At 44.5% G+C, this 6000-nt stretch overlaps 1 protein-coding gene across 13 annotated transcripts in view; it reads left to right on the top strand.

Annotated features, from left to right (window-relative positions):
* The first annotated feature begins 2455 nt into the window (after positions 1-2455).
* Positions 2456-6000, top strand: part of EYA1 (EYA transcriptional coactivator and phosphatase 1) — a 169271-nt gene continuing 165726 nt past the window's right edge. For 11 of the 13 annotated variants that reach the window (XM_065053776.1, XM_065053774.1, XM_065053771.1 and 8 more), the window contains exon 1: positions 2501-2635. The gene's annotated coding sequence lies outside the window, so the exon portion shown is untranslated. Of the gene's footprint in view, positions 2636-6000 lie in introns of all 13 variants that reach the window. The other 2 variants (XM_065053793.1, XM_065053782.1) reach the window with 2 other exon arrangements.

Raw genomic sequence — 6000 nt, 5'->3', positions numbered from 1 at the left:
CAACAGCGGATGCTTGACAACTTGTGAGACTGGACACTAGGAAGTAGGATGGCAATATGAGTGCTATTTTAAACATAATTTAAAACAGTTTGGTCTAATACTTTATCAGTCATATACCGTGAATCATAATTATGTTGATTTTGTAGTCAGTGCCTAAATATTTTATATGTTTCACTTGGTTCTTTTCACAAGATCAACAGCTTAAAAATCTGCAGAAGGGGAAAGTAAACAGAAACACTGTGAAGTCAAAACTAAGAAAATCCAAACAACTCATCACCATACTGTCAAGCGCTTCCTACAGGAGAGAATTCCATTCTTTCACCTCCGTGAGTAGGCTCAGAGCTCTCATGAGAGCACGGTCCTTCTTGGGGCTGTGTTGCCAGCATTCTCACACATCTTTGCAACATATACCCTCATGCTGGAGCTGACCTTCATATTTTATTCTGAGGTATGCCACACAAATCTAAGAATATTCCTGAGGTCCTAGATGTGCTATGGCAGAGACCTTCTTAAATATGTTGGATATGTGTATGGTTTTTAAATACTACTTGTTCAAAATTAGTAAATACCTAGGAAACGAGAATATTTGAATTTTTACCAGGCAAGATTTCTAGGTGAAAACCAACAGAATTTGGACATATGCTTAGCTCTACACCTGACTCTAAAGAAAAGGTTCATCAGAGTGGGTAGTCAACCATCTATTAGTCAAAGATTCTGAAATTCTGAAGAAACTGCTTTGCATAATGTAGCATTTAGGCTGCACATGTCTATTCCTTGAGTCCAGGAGAAAGTATGTTGTAGAGATCCTGTTTTCCTCTTTGCTTCCAGAGACTTTTACAGATCCACATGTGCTCTTCTCCATTTCATATTCCACTAGAAGGGAGACAGTGGACCTGTGACTTTACCTCTTTGGGTTGGTCTTTCTTATAAACTGTGGACCAAAATTTTAACAACCCATAGATCACATTCTCCCCTCAGATGTGTTAGGGTGATACAAAAGTTCCTAACATGATCCCCTCATCGTGGGTCAAGGTCAGTTTGGCTACTGAATTTAGTGGGAATCGAGTAAGCTCTGTTAATGTCTTAAAATTGTGTTGAACTAGAAACAGTTTAATTATTTTTTTTTTAAATATGCATATAAATATCCCCTATTTGCTAAGTCAAAATATGGCCTGATTAATTTAACTTCAAAAGAATGTGGACTCCAACTCAGTTTGTCAGTATGTTTGTACACGGCCCTATGCTTGATATTTTAATTAACCCTCATCCTTTAACTGACAGGACTGTTACATGGGAGAAGAAACAAGTGGAGGAAAAAACCCTTGAAGTTTTTAAAAAGTAAGAATGGATTCCAAGCAATTGGAGTCCTTCAGAACAACCATCTAGACATTCTACTGATTTAAATTGTATCATTTGTGTATCTAAAGTTAAGGAAGATCGTAAATGCTCGTGGGAACACAATTTCAATTTCTCTAAAGGTAGAGATATGTTTTGTATTTTCTGAAATTGGCATAGAGGCAGATTGTGAAGAGCTGGAAAGGAAAATAGCAGACGACTACATACTGAAGACAAAGAAGTGTCTGAAAAAAATGGCAGAGCTTGAAGCAATCACAACTTCTCTGTCTTGCTTGTTTAGGGGAACACTCCTTCTGGTTTAAGAAAGAAGAAAGGCAGGAGGAGGCCTGGACTGCAACATTCATCTCTATAGTACAGGTTAAAAAAATCAGTGTCAGAGCTGCTTCCATGTGAACCACCTAGCCAAATTGAGAAAGGCATTAATTTACATTAGACTCAGGTGCCCGTGCTTCACGTTTCATGCAGGGTCTAAGTTCATACTCACAGGATGGTCAGACAAAGAGAGTGTTCTACCACTCTTTTGCTCTGACTTCGTACCTGAAGTATAAGATACAAGGAATCAGACCTGTGCTTTCTCTCTTCATAGGTAATGAGGAAAGGATGATGTGCACAGGCTCTGATTTTAGGGATAAACCAAGGTCCACGGGGTCAGGTGCCACATGTGTAGCACAGCTTCTTCCAGAGTTGTTCTTGATGCCTTTCTTTGCCTTTTCCATCAAGGGCAGCGATGGATTTCCCAGGGCGGTGAAGAGAGGTGTCACATAAGCCCCTGCGGCCCGGGGATGCTGCGGATACCCGCCCGCCCGGCAGCCCCCGCGCTGCCACGAAAGCGGCGGAGCTGCCAGCGAGGTTTGGGGGTGTTTAAACCTGCAACCACCCCTTACGACCCTGCAGCACTGCAGGAAACCGGGATCCCCCAGGACCCATCCTTCCCCTCTCTAATAATACCTTCCTTCTTAAAAATAATAATGATTAAAAAAAATAATAATTAAAAAAAACCCAACAACAAACGGAGGGGGCTGGGGCGGGGGGAAGGCTAGCGGCGCTCTCGGTGTGCTCTGGCGAGCGCGGCCGGGCAGGCGCGGTGCTGCCGCCGGGCGAGGCGGCGGCGGGAGGAGGAGGAGGCGGGCGGTCGAGCCGCTCCGGAGAAGTTTCCTCGCCGCCGCCTCCCCGAAAACCCTCTCCGCCCAACGCGACTCCGCGCTCCTCGCAACTTACCGCCCGGCGCCGCGCCTGGGGAGCCGCCAGGCCCGCGTCGCCGCTCCGGAGGCGCCGCGGAGTAAGTGCGCGCTGTGCTGTGCCGTGCCGAGCCGTGCGGGGCCGGGAGCTGGGGCGGCGGAGCCGTAGCTGCCGCCCCCAGAGCCGGCGCGGCACGGGGTGCCGGACACGTGGGTGCAGCAGGGGACGGGCGGGACGCGCCGCCGAGGGTGGTTACGCGGGTGCGCAGCGCCGCGGGGCTTGCGGCAGGGAGGGAGGGGCGAGGCTGCGGGAGTCCCGGGGGACTGGGAGGGGAAGGGGCGGCAGAGCTCGGTTCGCCCGGTGCTGGCCGGGGGTTGCCGGGCGCTGAGGTGCGTCTGCAGGGGCCTTAGCGCGTCGGCTCCGCTGAACGCGTGTTTTGTGGGGTTTTTTTTTTGTGGCGAAGGGTAAAAATCAGCGGGAGCTGCGCTATGATGAGGGTGTCTGCCTTCATCCCTTTCCCTGGGGCCTGCCGGCTGTGAGCACAGCAAGTGTCAGGGGAGGTGTCCAGGTCCCCAGGAAGGAGCGGGCAGCTCCTCCTCCGACAGACGGGGAAGGGCGGCCGATGCCGGGGAACCGACGGCGATCATACCGCACCCCGCTCTCCCCGGTGCCCCGGGCACGGCCCCGCTGGTGCGGCCGCCTTCCCGCCGGGAGCCCCCTGGCTCGGGGAAAGGCGGGAGGCACGCAAGGATGCTCACTCTCCCCTCCCCTATTCGCACATCCCAGCACCTTGTGCAGATCGAGGGGAGTGCTTAGCATCGCCAGCGGGGAAGGGGTACACCCACAGGTGTCCCTCTCCTCAACGCGCCTTCTGGGGTTTTCATTTTGCCCGCTGTCACCTAAGCTCTTCGAAAGAATTGTTGGATATGAATAGTTATGAGATTATTTTTGTATGTGTTGTTGATCTTGGAGTCAAAGCTGGAAATACTCTGTTCTTTACAACTGTAATGAAATAGGCAGTTTTTCAATCACAAAGTCAAAGATCAGAGTTTTCTTCAGTTATTAAAATATAACATCAGGCTTGTGGCTTTGTTCTTTTTTTTTTCTTTTTCTTTTAAGCTCTAAGGAACACAGCGTTGCATTTAAATTGCGAAAAGAAGTGTAATTCACGTTGACCTTTAGTAGCAAAACACTTTCATGCTTACATATGCTCTAGCAAATGCAACGTGAACAGCAGCACTGAACAGTCACTACGTTTGAAGGCTCACACTTTCTGTGGTCTTTTAAAATAAAAATATGGTTATAAGAAGAGAAATCGGTCATTCAGTGCTATAAGAAGATCTAAAAGAGAATGTGGTGTGTGGAAAGTCCCTATGAAACAATTTCCAGATTAGAGCTGTTAGTTCTCTGCCAAACGCTGTGTAAGCATGAACCATAATGAGGGTAGTTGTAGGATCACAGAGTAGTCATGGTTCAGGTAGTTTGTCTGCACTAGAAAATCAGAGACAGAAGAGCAATATGTATGGAAATGCCCCTAACTGAGGACTGTAGCTTGTGGAGGTAGCTGGCATATCTTCTGAAGGCTAGTTTGGATACACTCCCTCCAGACCTTTGTCCAAGCTTGCAAACAACTTATTCTGTAATGGTTTTCAGTGTAAGGTAAACTGCAAGTATCTGCATTCTTGAACAAAATTTTAAAATTTATAGATTAGTCTTTATGAATGGTTCACTAATCTTCAGAATTGCAGAATTTGTAATAGGAAAAAAAAAAAGGAGGAAGCAAGTCACTCTTTTTCTTGTTTGTAGCTCTGTCCTACTTGCTCTGCCAAGTCTGTCAGTGTGGGCAAGGTGAAGAATGGACTTCTCTGACAGGAGGATTTTAAAATCTTCAAAGATCATTTGAACAGCTTCTCCAAGTCAGCTGGAAACTGAAGTCCTCCTGCATCGCATGCATTTAGTGAATTTTAGGTTATTTTCTCCATTTCTTTCATTCAATTATTTCATTAGAGAATCCATAAATATTACTGCTCAAAATAACTTTTGCTTCTAGATTTAGAGAAAGAGAGGGAGAGTGATACAGAATTAGGATAACAAATTGAATTAAGAAGCTTGAGCTTTTTCCTTCCTTTCATTTTTACTCTTTTTATTTTTGAATGTTTAATCTGATAGATCAAACATCATAAGATAATGATTTCTCAAATGTCTGGACACTTTTAATGCTCTTCTTTTTCTTTTTTTTTTTTTTTTTTTCTTTTTCCTTTTCCTTTTATCCTCTTTGTGACACAGCATGTCTTCTTGCTCTGTCTCAGAGTGCTAATCCTACTGCATGTCCAGGGAAAGTAATTTACCATTGAGTTCTATGACATGGGTCAAGCTACCATGGAAAGTCTTTAGTGGTTGAACCAAGAAAGTTTTGCCCAGGTTTGATGGTGAGCTGTCCTGCGGCTGCTTGGCAGAAGCACCCACAGGGGCAATTCCTGCTGCCCACACCTGGCCAGGCCCCAGGCAGTGGATGGGTGAATGGGCAGCACAGGCAGCGAATGCCCCTGCCGAGCCCATCCAGGGCCCTCACCGCACCTGGAAAAATCACAGAGGTGAACTCCCACCCTTTGAGGTGGGTCTGCATTTCTGCAGCTCCCCTTATAATGAAGTGAGCTAGGAGAAAGCTCTTTTTATTTATAAGAACGGAAATTGTGTGTAAAGTCCTTAAAATCAAGGAGGCCACAGCTGGGTACTTCATGTGCTTTTAAAAGCTTTTCCAACTCAAAGTTGTTTCTCTGTCCTTCCTATGCTGTTTCCGTAGTGAGTCACACCTACTTGCCACTTTAGGCAACTGGCCTGATCCATGAAATTTCTGAATTTTTGATTTCTCAACTGAACAGCTTGAGCTCTTTATCATCTGAATATTGAAATAGATTGCATGGTTTTGTGTGAATAAAATTTTCCTTTTTAGCTTTTAGGTTACATGGTTCTTAAGGGAAAGTGAAACATTATATTCAAAATATGTGTAGTACATTATTTTCTCCTTTATTATGAAATATTATTTATTATAACTTAGTTTTAACATTATTTGACAAATTAAACAATAATTCAACTTTTATAACAAATTGTAAAAATAATGTTATATGGATAGCAACTATTATTTGTTATGTTTTTCAAACTTAATATATTACTGTAACCAGTAATATATAACAATCATTACAATTCTGTCTTGAGCTGTGATGGTAAAAAAAGATTCTAGGAGTTAGTAGGGTAAGCAAACTTGTAAGAAGGGTGGCTAGAGGACAGATTGATTTAGTGACTTAAATAACTTCTACTTTGTTTTGCCTTTGTATGTTTTGTTTTTTTCATAAATGTATATAAGATTCATTCTCATTGGTGGATACAGTTTGGAGACATGGAGAACTGAAACTAAATACTGCTGTTTGACTGAACTTGGTGCATTTTTTGCTGACAAAGAACACA

This window comes from Columba livia, chromosome 2 (genome assembly GCF_036013475.1).
Source record: "Columba livia isolate bColLiv1 breed racing homer chromosome 2, bColLiv1.pat.W.v2, whole genome shotgun sequence".
Taxonomy (NCBI): Eukaryota; Metazoa; Chordata; class Aves; order Columbiformes; family Columbidae; genus Columba; species Columba livia.
This window is presented reverse-complemented; position numbering and strand designations above follow the sequence as displayed.